Consider the following 12,702-nt stretch of genomic DNA (forward strand, 5'->3'; position numbering starts at 1 on the left):
GAGCACAGCCAGGTATGACCCAACACCACCCCCTCACCAATTTTTTTTCCTTTTTGGGTCACACCCAGAGATGCACAGGAGTTACTCCTGGCTTTGCACTCAGGAATTACTCCTGGCGGTGCTTGGGGGACCATATGGGATGCTGGGAATCGAACCCAGGTCGGTCGCATGCAAGGCAAACGCCCTACCCACTGTACTATAGGTCCAGCCCCATCGAATTTTTTTAAACACGAATTTTAAAATAAGTCTGCAGGGACCAGGGATATGACTCAGCAGTAGTCACATGGTGAAGTTCATCCCTAGCATAGCAAAAAAAAAAAAAGAGAGAGAGAGAGAGACAGAGAGAGAGATTTGTCCATAATGCTTACATTGCAACAATCTTTCAAAAATCTAAAGAGGAAGCTAAGGAGATAACATAGGGGCAGTGTGTTTGCCTTACATGCAGCTGACCAAGTTTCATTGCAGCCTGTATGGTCCCCCCACCCCAAGCATGAGTTATCCCTTAGCACAAAGCCAGGAGTAAGCCTTGAGCACTATTGGGTCACAGTCACGGTCCTCCCGTTATTCATCAATTTGCTCAACCGGGCCCAGTAACGTCTCCATCATGAGACTTGTTACTGTGTTTGGCATATTGAATACATCATGGGTGGCTTGCCGGGCTTTGCCGTGCAGGCAAGATACTCTTGGTAGCTTGCCAGGCTCTCCGAGAGGGGCTGAGGAATCGAACCCAGCTCAGCCAGGCCGGCTGCATGCAAGGCAAATGCCCTACCACTGTGCTATCGCTCCACTGTTGGGTATGGCCCCAAACAAAACAAATCAAATCTCAGTAGGGATGCTGGAAATATGGCACAGGGGTGTAGGGTTCTTGCACGCAGCCAACCTGGTTAGATCCTTGGCATTCCAGATGATGCTCACAGTCCTGCCAGAGTCAAAAGTAAGCCCTGAGCACTGCCAGCAATAAAGAAGTATCTGGAAGCTCTTTGATCTGAGCACACGCTCTGCCTAGTGGAAGCCCAGGTTTGAGCCCCAAACAGCACCAGGAAAGTCCCTGTGTGTAGGCGCAGGAGCATGCCAGGTACACCCCAAAAAACTCAAACCAAAAAGGAAAATTTAAAGACACCTTTATCAGGGCTGGAGCAATAGTACAGCAGGTAGGGCATTTGCCTTGCACGCGGCTGACCCGGGTTCGATTCTCAGCATCCCATATGATTCTCAGCACCCCGCCCAGCACCACCAGGAGTAATCCCTGTGCATCGCCAGGTCTGACCTAAAAAGCAAAAAAAAAAAAAAAAAAAAAAAAAAAAAAAAAAAAAAAAAGATGCCTTTATCTTTCCCTTCACACGTGTATTCCTGCATTACAAATGGATAGTAAATGGGTCATGAAAATTGAGATTTCACCCATCTTCCTAATTTCCCAAGGATCAAAGGCACGGTACTAAGCACATCATGCGACCAAAGGTAACGACCACCCAAACTAAAGCAGCACAAAAGTCTCCATATGCCCTTAATGAACGAACTGCCTCTGCTCACAAATAAGCACTGGGAACGTCACCTAGGGTGAAAACATTAGGTTTTTCTGTGCGGCACCCCCAGAATTTCCTAAAACCCTCTCAGAAAGTGTGGCCCCAACACACACACATTTGCCACAGACTTAACATTCCCCAGTATCTTCAAGACAGGACACCAATCCCAGCTCCAGGCCCTCTGCTAATAATCTTTAATTTTAATTTAAAAAGTTCTTTTTTTTTTCTTTTTGGGTCACACCAAGTGATGCACAGGGGTTACTCCTGGCTTTGCACTCAGGAATTACTCCTGGCAGTGCTCAGGGAACCATATGGGATGCTCGGAATTGAACCCGGGTTGGCCACATGCAAGACAAACGCCCCACCTGCTGTGCTATCGCTCCAGCGCCCCCCCACCCCCAGCATTAATTCTACAGAGAGGTTCACATATCATCCTAGGAGTACTATAACGGCCCTCTCTGCAGCACCCATACCAGCGGCTGGGATTTTCCTGCCGCTGCTTCTCACATTCATGTCCTTTCCTATAGCGAAAAAGGCAGAGGACCCAAACATTCCTGAGGGATGACATGCTCTCTCTGGGGAGCCCATGCTTCTGGCTTTCTCCACAGCCCAGGGGCAACAACAAGCACCCAGGAGGAAGTCAGCAGTGAAATCATTTTATTTCTCAAGAGTCCAACGTCAGTGATCCTGTTACGATAAAGTGCACAAACAGACCTTCATATTCCTCACAGTGATCGATCCAAGGGTTCACACAGGCCCAGCTACAACCAACAGACTGAGCCCTCCCAACACAAGAGTATGTTCCAGCCCCGGTACAAGGACTTTAAAAGGGACAGAGGGGTGGAGCGACAGTACAGCGGGCATGGTGCATGCCTTGCATGAGGCCAACTCAGGTTTGATCCCTGGCATCCCATAAGGCAACTCCCCAAGCACTACCAGGAGTGAACCCTGGGCCCAGAGCCAGCACTAAGCCCTGAGCAGCACCAGATGTGGCCCCAAAACAATACAAAAAAAAAAAAAAAAAAGCTCATGTATCGAGCTCATGAACAACTGTGGCTCTGGCGGCACAACTGCTTGGCCAGACTCTGATCAAGTGCACCCCAATCTCTATGAGACCAGTCACTACACGTCTTCTTAAATTGGCCCTTCAGCTAACTTGAGGGCTGTTTTTCAAACCAGAAGATAATTGCCCAAGAGAGTGAGTAGAAAAGCCAATTCGGTGAGCTAGGACCAAAAATTGTATTTACTTTGGTGCCAGGGATTGAACCCAGAGCCTGACACAGACGCATGTGCCCCAGTGCTGAGTCATGCCTTGGCCCATTTTATTTTTTTTTAAGGGGCAGGGGGAGGGAGGGAGGAGAGTACAGGGGTTAAGGTACTTGGCCTTGAATGCCTCTGAACCCCATTCAATCCCTGGCATTGCATGTAAGAACGGAATGGAATAGATTAGAGGGGAAATACCAGAACCCTGCGCTCAACAAATGTTAATTCTTAGCCATACTACCTAGACTGAGCTACAGATTTGGTGAAATCTGTAGTATTACGATCACCATCTGGGAGTCAGGGAGAGCACAGCCTGTAAGGTGTTTGCCTTGCATGTGGCCGACCCGATTCTATCCCCAGCACCCTAAAGGTCCCCAGCATTACCAGGAGTTGATTGCTGAGGGCAAAGCCAGTGTGTGGCCCCAAGACTTTTTTTTTTTAATACCCATCTGGCTTTTTGGCAAAGTCTGAAAAACTCAAATGAAAATTCTTCAAGCCAAATACCTGAGACAACCGTGAAAAGGAAAAAGAGTGGAAGAATGAAGTCTTCAAAGATTTGTACAACAGACAGAATTGATATAACTGAGAATCCCAACATAAATCAAAACATTTATATCAGATGACTATGATGCTCTCAACAAGAGTTATCATGACAATTCAGTGAGGACAGAACAGCCTTTTCTACAAATGGTGCTAAGACAAAGGGAGAATCCACATACTAAGAACAGACCATAAGGGGCTGGAGCAATATAGCACAGCGGGTAGGGCGTTTGCCTTACACACGGCCGACCCGGGTTCGATTCCCAGCATCCCATATGGTCGGTCCCCTGAGCACCGCCAGGAATAATTCCTGAGTGCACGAGCCAGGAGTAACCCGTCCATTGCAAAAAAAAAAAGAAAAGAAAAGAACAGACCATAAGACCTTATCTAAGAGATAAAACTCTTAGAAGGTGACACAGGGAGTAAATCCGTGACCCTGGATAAGGTAGTTGTTTCTCAGATATGACATCAAGAATACAAGTGGGGCAGAGTGATGATACAGCAGGGAGGAGCTTGCTTGCCCTGCATGCAGTCAACCCAGTTAGATCCACAGCACCCAATATGGTCCCCAAGCCTTGCCAAGAGTGATCAGAACCAGGATTAAGCCCTGAGCACTGCCAGATGTGGCCAGAAAAACAAAAAATTTAAAAAAAAGAGCGAGAGAAAGAAAACAAGGAAAAAGATGAATGAGACTTACCAAATTTAAAACTTTTCTCCTGTTTTCAAAGTAAAAAGGACAACTTATAGGGCAGAAAAAATCATTTGCAAATTATTATCAGACAAGGGACTTAAGTGTAGAACACACTAAGAAAACTTACAACTCAATAAGTGAAAGGAAACTTACTATTTTTAAATGGGCAAGGACCAGAAAAGACCTTTCTCCAAAGGTGACATACAAAAATACCCAATAAGCAAAGAACAGATCTGCGTTATTCCCCCAGACATTAGAAAAATGCAAATAAAAGCCACCACACCACCCCCACTTCACACCAGGAGGAAGCCTAATGTCAAAACAGCAGTGACCAGCCTTGGAGACGAACGGGGAAGCTGCCGCCCTCACACAGTAAGACAGCCACCACACAGGCTTGACGGCGACTCCAAACGCTAAGCAGAGAGTATCCGTCCAGCCCTCAAATGCCACTCCTTCAGGTTCACATGAGAACTGGAAACCTCACCCAACACCGTACGGGGACGTCCACAGCTGGGGCTGGACCCACCGCACAGAGGGTCAGGCGCGTGCCTGACAAGCCGCCGACACAAAGGTCTGATCCCCAGCACTACATACGGTCTCTGGAGCCTGCTGGGTGTGATCCTAGGCCACAGAGCCAGAACTAAGCCCTGAGCACGGCCATGTGTGGCCCAGAAACCAAAAACAATGTACACAGCTGCCAAATGCAGAACCAACCCAGTATCCATCCGCTGAGTAACAAAACAGGGGAAGGTAACAGTGCCGGCTACCCTATGGGTGAATCATGGGTGAATCGCGGAACCCATTCCAAAAGGCCACAGAGCCCATGATTCTATTTACATAGAGTGTTCCGATAAGGCAAATCCACTGGAAAGGACAGGTGACACCAGGGGCTAGGGAGTGGCAGTGCCGGCTATTAAGTACAGAGTCTTTTATTGGGGGCTAATACTCTACTGCATGAGCACACTGAGCACCACCCAACCACGCTGGTGGCATGGGAATTTGATCTCAAAGTTGTGTAGCTTAATCCCTGTGATGATTCCCTTTCAGTCCCTCTCACAGAGCCAAGAGTAAATAAATGGCCTTTCCCACTCGAGGCTGCCTGAAAGCAGCAGCGCGGGATGCTGTGGCCTCTGTGATTCTCTCCCCAGCCCACCCCCCAAACCGCAGAACAGGGTCACCAAAAACAGAAGAAAAGGAAAATCAGGAAGAAAATATCAAAATACAAAACTGACCGGGGATAAGGTAGGGAACACCTAGTAAGACACGCTCTCACTGAGGGAAACCAATCGATGAAAAAAAAAAGTGAGTCAAAACACAGTCCGGAATATTTTTGCCTTGGGAGCTGACTGGCACCTATTACTCAAGCAAACGACAAGTGTGAGGTCTCAGGCCCGAAGACAGGATGGCTGGGAAGGGAGGCGGGCACTACTTGAGAATAGAGGTGGAAGCCCTGAACCCATGTGGTCTGCCGTTGGCAAGATGAACTAGAAGATTCTCTATCCCACCCTACCCTGACCCACCCCTGCACCTCAGAGCATCTGAGAGCAGTCCAAGCTACCAGGATCCTGGAGGCACAGGACAGGGAAGTTCAGGAGCTGACGCCTAACCAGCAAGAGGCACCATCACTGGAAATGGGGGGACGAAGGGCCCCTCAAATCACATGTGGTTGTCAGGAAGCAGGTGCAGAAAAAAGCAGAACCTTCACCACGAAAAGTAAATAGATAAAAAAGCAAATCCTCAATGCTGCACGCATATCCTGTCCATCTTCACAGAGATCAAAGAGCAGGAGAAGAGAAACCAGACCCCACAGCAGTGGGAAGGAGATGCAAGTCAGAAACCACAGACAGACAGACAGACACACACAAAGGAAAGGCCTGTGAGGTACGTACGTATGTGTACACACACACACACACAGGAGAGGCCCGTGAGGTACTAAGCTTTAGCTGAAACCGAGCCCTAGAGACTGCAAGGCAGAGGCTGGATGCCCAGCATCAGGGAAATGGTATTCATTGGGCAAAATTTGCCATAAACGGGAGCGATGCGAATTGGCAATACACAGAATTCCAAGGGAAAGGGCCAGAGAGATAGGAAGTGTGCAAGTCAGCCAAGCAGGTAAGATGCTTGGCTGCCTTGCACATGGCTAACCGGGGTTAGAGCCCCAGCACCCCATGTGGTCCCCTGAAGACCACTGGGGGGGGGGGTCCCGGGGGGGCCCTGATTCCCGAGTACAGAGCTGAGTAAACCCTGACATCACTGGGTGTGACCAAAAAAAAAAATTTGAAACTTGTAATCAAAACACAGCTCTCCAGCCCGTGAAAGGTGAAAGCACAACCTCTCAAACAGACCTAGAAACAGCAACTTGACTCCAGTGCTGAGGAAAACATGTTTCACAGTAAACTGAGCACCTGTATTTCTGGAACAGAACATAAAACTCATGAGCTGGAGAGAAAGGACACGGGTGAGGGAGTCTGACTTGCACACAGCTGGCCAGGAATAGCCCCAGCACCACCAGGTGTGGTCCAAAATCCCAAAGGAAACAATATAAAATCCGCAGAGTCAGACAGATCTTGATTTAGGGGGCCAGCGAGGTAACACAAGGTTAAAGAGCTTCCCTTGGATGCAGAGGTCCCTGTTATATCCGGACATCGCATGGTACCCTGAACACTGAGCATCACTGGGTACAGCAATGCAGGATGGACTCCAGCACCACGGGGACAACCCAGGTAACCCCCGGTACCACAGGGTCCCTGCACTAAGCCCGTGGGCTTGGTGCAGAACCACCAGAGTACCTGTCACCATCCACCAACCACTCCCCCCCAAAAAAAAGAAAACCTCTAGTTTAAGACTGTTATACTACTAACACTCTGGAAAACATACTGTATTTGCTGCACTCTATTTTGGGTTTTGTTGGGTTTGGGTTTTTGTCTGGGGCGAGGGTGGATACACCAGGCAGTGGTCAAGTATCACTCCTGGGAGGGCCCAGTAGACCATATGGAATGTGGGGGTTGAGCCCAGGTCAGGCCCCTGCAAAGCAAGCGCCCAACCTGCAGGATGATCTGTTTCCTGCACCCCCATCCCTGCCCATACCCTACTTTGTGAAGCAACATCTTCCTCCATAACAAAATATGAACTCGGAACATTTTCAGCACTGATCATACTTATACTATTGCAAAACCGGAGCAAGGGTGAGCCAGCGTCCCCTTCAGGGACGGGCAGCCTGTGTTCTCGGTCACCATGGAGTCTTGGGAAGGAGCAGGGCTGGTTGCCACTGGACCGTGAATGCCAGGGAGGTGCCAAAGGCTCCCCCGCCAGCAGCGCCCTCATCACTGGGGAGCAGTGCCAATCACCAGGCTTCAGCCCTGGCTTCTGAATGAAACCTCCCAGGGCAGTGTGGAAGACAGTTGGATACCCAGCCCCAGGCGGCACCACAGCGGCCCGAGGACGGAGAGAGGCAAGAAGGCCAAACTTGAGGATGAAATCCCAACTCCACTGGAAGGCAGGAGAAACTGTGCTTCCCGCAGTGCTCACCACCAGAAGCAGCAGGTGAGAGAAGACATCCGGTGTGGTCATGTCAAGGCCTGGGTGATAAAAGTGGGGGCCCAGAAGGACAAGCTGGGGACCGGAGCGATAGCACTGCGGGTAGGGTCCTTGCTTTCCATGCGGCCAACCCGGGTTCAATCCCCAGCATCCCATATGGTCCCCTGAGCACCGCCAGGAGTAATTCCTGAGTGCAGAGCCAGGAGTAATCCCTGAGCATCGCTGGGTGTGACCCAAAAAGCAAAAGACAAAAAAAAAAAAAAAACTGGACAGAAGGACAAGGTGAAGGCAGGTATGATGAAGGGACACTGAGTCTGAGTCTGCATAAGGGCCCGCGTGGAGGAAGCTGCCCCCACAGACAAACGGTGGAAGAGAAAGAAGCCTGAGCTGGAGACGGGCGGGAGGACGGGGTACACAGACACTGGCCTGAGGGGAACTAGGGAACAGAGGGGGACATAGGAGTACACGCCAGGGTGCAGAGATGGAAACAGGAGCCAGAAATGAACTACAGGCTGGAAGAGAAGAAGGTAAGAGAAAGTCAAGTCCCCACTTGCCCCTCAGTCCCCTTGGGGAGCACTTCATGCTTCCCTGGAGCGTTTTCTGACCAGGTCAGTCTCAACAACCACGCTTTGGAGTCTGGTGTGTGTGGTGGTTGGGGGGAGGGGAGGGTGGAAGGAGGGACTTTCAGACCAAACTCAAGCCCACAACCTGCGTCAAAGAATCTCTAGAGGGAGCGGACAGGTGGGGGGAGTAAGGGGTGCAGAGCAATAGTACAGAAATTAGGATCAATCCGGTTTGATCCCCAACACCCCATATGGTCTCCTGAGCACCGCCAGGAGTGAAAATTCCTGAGTGCAGAGCAAGGAGTAACCCTTGAGCATTACTGGATGTGGCCCAAAAACTTAAAAAAAAAAGAAAAGAAAAGAACTCAAGACTCAGAAATTAGAAATTCCTGTGACCACTGATGAAAAGCAAACCACAACCACCTGGCAGGCCAGCTGTCAAACTAACAATGACATTGAGGGGCCAAAGCGCTGTGATTAAGGCCTTAAATGCTGCTGACCCCGGCTGGATCCCTGGCAATGCATGTGGTCCCTTGAGCACTGTCAGGAGTCACTCCTGAGCAGAGAGCAAGGAATAGCCCCTGAGCACTACCAGGCGTGGCCCAACCTCCCCCAACCCCCACCAAAAAATGACTTCAAGTACCCGGCACATAAGCAACCAATGCCCACGGCTGACCAGCCACTGGAGACTCCTTGTCGACTCCTCCTGTGGTCCCTCTCTTGCTCAGAGAGGCTCGAGAGAACTGCCTCTCAGGAATCCGCCCTTGCGTTCAACTGCGGAGATGAATTTGAAGATTTTCCAAGTGGAAAATTTCACATACATGTGAGAGAAGCGGCTGTTGGCTTGGGTAACCCACCAGCTGCCCCGTGAGACGTCCCAGGGCAACAGATAGAAGCCAAGGTGCTTTGGGCAAAAGCTCACACGAAAGAAACGCGGATGAAGGCAGCGACCCTCATTACTGAACAGAGTCTTGGACAGCCAGAAAGACTGAGGCCCAGGACGAGACTGAACTCCTTGGGGACCGGAGCGATGGAACAGCAGAGAGGGCGCTTGCCTTGCATGTGGCCAACCACCTGAGTTCGATGCCCGGCATCCCACATGGTTCCCCCAAGCGCCACCAGGAGTAATCCCTGAATGCAAGCCCTGAGTACTGCTGGGAGTGGCCGCAAAACAACAACGAAAGACTGAATCTCACTGAAGGCCACTGCAGAGCTTAGGGAGGCCTAGAGGAACCAGGAATAGTCCAGCCAAAGCAGGAGTCAAGAGAAAGACCGAAAAGGAAGAGCAACAATCAAAGATTAATAAAAAAAAAAAATCAAAGATAATGGGCTCACAACAAATCTTTAATGTCCTAAATAGGACCCGCTGGGAAATGAATCTGTTCAGTGCTGTTTTCATTATGTCTGAAAACCAATCCGGGGCCCAGAGTACCAGTGCAGAGGCTCACAGCAGTGGTCTGAACCACAGGTCCACGGGGCAGAAAGGCTGAAGAACCCCCTGTTCAACGGCCCTGGTGGTATAACTTTTGGCCCACAGTTATGAAGGACAGGAGCCGCTCCGGACACAGGTGTAGGAAGGTCGAAGAAGGCTGGCCTACAGCACCCTCTGGCAAATGTAGTGAGTTCAAACCCCCACTTGCCACTTGTTCCAAGCATGGCATGGGCAACCCTGAAGTTTGAGCCCGACAGAAACAGCGCAAGCGATTTTCCGCCAACGAGAATAAAGAGTATGAGATGATGGGTGTTGGCACACTGACTGAAACCTAATCAGCTTTGTAAGGGTCTATCTCACACCCATTCAATTAAGAAAGAATCCAGGGCACAGCTCCTGTTAAGCACTGCCACTGCAAACTGTGCGCACCATGGCCGGGAAACGCGACCTGCTGTTCATGTGTGAGCGCCCAGCAAGCACCCCAGCCAGAACTGGTGAGACGCAATGCGAGTGCAAGCCTCGAGGGCCAGGGAGAGAGGACAGGAGGAAGGCACTAACCCTGCATAAGGCCAATCCCAGTTCAATCCCCAAGACCCCGATCCCTCGGTGCAGAGCCAAAAGTAAGCCCTGAGCACAGTCAGGTTTGACCAAAACCCCCATGTCCCCCAAAGAGGAATGCAAACCCCAAGGAGCACATGAACAAGCCCAACTACAGAAGTGTCAATCTAGGGGACAACTGCAGCCAAGGGAGCAAGTGGGGACCCCCGAACCTCCACACTCACCCCTGGGAGCACCAAAGCCAGGTGTGTGTGCGTGTGTGTGCCCTCTGGTGATATGAGGTCATCATATAAGGGGAGAAGGGAGGGGGAGGGGGAGGGAGGGAGGGAGGAAGGAAGGATTTTTGTACATGCTATGTGCACATCTGTAGCACTGTAGTACTGTCCTCTGGTTGTTCATTGAGTGGGCACCAGTAATGTCTCCATTGTGAGACTTGTTACTGTTTTTGGCATATCGAATACACCACGAATACACCACAGGGAGCTTGCCAGACCATGCTGTGTGGGCAGGATACTCTCAGTAGCTTGCCAGGCTCACTGAGAGGGAGGGAGGGAGGACTCGAACCCAGGTTGGCCGCGTGCAAGGCAAACACCCTACCCGCTGTGCTGTCGCTCCATCCATGTGTAAATCATGTCTCATGTCTAGCACACTACCTAGAATTTCGGGGATTATAAAGGTCATTTTTCACAACTTCAGAGTTTTTTGCTTTTTTGTGTGCCATCTTTTAGATTGCAGGTCTGCAAATCATCCACACCCCCAGTTATGTCACTCAAGAAACAATGGGAGTCAGGGAGAAGGCTCAGTGCAGAAGCCCTGGGCTCCATCCCCAGAAACATCTGGACAGAGGAGGGCAAAAGAAAAGGACTGATTTGTGAACAGATGAATGGCCCTTTATGGAACAAATTTTCAGAAGACCAGGGAGACCACAAGATTTGAGGTCAGGCACTGCCTGAAATCAGGGCGTGAAGATGAAGGGCAGTCAGGCAGTGATCTTCCAACCGCGGGCCAGGAGGTATAAAAAGCATGGAAAGCTGGGGCTAGAGAAATAAGAAAGCACATGGCTGGCCTGGGTTGAATCCCCAGCACCGCAAAGGGCTCTCTTAGGGTCGGTCCCTCCATATGGTTCCCCAAACTCCCCAAGAGTATTTCGGAGGGGAGAGCCAGGAGTAAGTCCTGAGCACCAACAGCTGTGGCCCCAGAACAACAAAAATGGTTGAAAACCACTGGTCTACTGCCTTGGTTAGAACCACGCAATAGGTGCCAGGCTGCAGGAATAAAAAGGCCGTAGAACTCTGCTGCAGAGACAGAAAGCACTTCCCATTATCAAAACCCTATAAAATCCCTGGTACGTGTACACACACACACACACACACACACACGCACGCACGTGTGCACCAAAACCCTATAAATCCCTGGTAACACACACACACACAAACACACACACACAGAATGTCCCCAAGATTTGCATTTCCAAGGAGAGGTCCTTCCCAGAAGGACACACAACATTCGCTCTCACACAAACACACACACACACACGTTAGGACTACACTAACACTCCGTAGTATCAGGATAAAACTGCTCCTGGGGGGCTGGAGTGATACAGCACAGCAGGTAAAGCACTTACTTGCCTTGCGTGCAGCTGACCCGAGTGCTAACCCTGGCACCACAGATGGGTCTCATGTCCCGTCAAGAGGGACCCCTAAGCACTGGGCCAGGATGTAGCCCTGATTACCACCCAAACACCGGAAGAAAAAAAAACTGAGAGAAATGGTTCCTTGGGCCATTTTTGTTTTCTCAGTGCTCCCCGAGTCTTCCTCCTCTTTCACCACCTGCTCACCAGCAGGGGCTCAGCCGGTGACCGATTCTCACCATACACCCCAGAGAGAACAGGGAGAAAGAGCAAAGGGCTGGAGCTCCAGCTCTGCACGTGGGAAAGCCCCATTTGATAGTGCCAGGCCTCCCTGGGCCACAGGGAGCAATCCCAGAGCGCCCAGCTGGGTGCGGCACCAAATAAAAAAAAAAGGAAAAAACAAATAGAGCCACGATTCCCAGTCACAGTCGCACTTTCTTCACCCCTATATTCAAAGATGACTCAGGCTTTCCCTTTCTGCCCTAAAATTTCAGCGCCCAACCCTGCAGCTTCTTCCCCAGTCAGCCTCTCCACCAGAGGGTGCATCCCACGGGACTGGGAATCTCCCCGCAGAACTGGGGAGCCCCCAACACACGAAAACCTGTGAAAAGCTTAAGGAAAAAGTCAAGAGCAAGAGGTGCTGCCTTACTCCTCTATCGAGAATCAGCTGAATGTGGCGCAGAACTATTTCCTAGTAAAGGAATAAAAAGACAGTCCAGCCTCGTCCCCTTCCAAACAGCAGGGTGTGAAAATGAATCAATGAGGTTATCTGGCATCGGGAAGTAGGATGTGGGAGGTTTTATGGGCATGGCCTGGAAATAGGTTGGGGGAAGGGCTGAAATGTTTAAAAATGCAGAAGCCCCGGCGGGATTAAAGAAGATTTTTAAAAAGCTTTTCATTTACAAGTCCAAAGTCCTATATAATTGCAAATTATTACTGCTGACTTTTAATTCCCTTAACCAAGA

This window comes from Sorex fumeus, unplaced genomic scaffold (assembly GCF_029834395.1).
Source record: "Sorex fumeus unplaced genomic scaffold, SorFum_2.1 ptg000044l, whole genome shotgun sequence".
In the NCBI taxonomy this organism is placed as follows: domain Eukaryota; kingdom Metazoa; phylum Chordata; class Mammalia; order Eulipotyphla; family Soricidae; genus Sorex; species Sorex fumeus.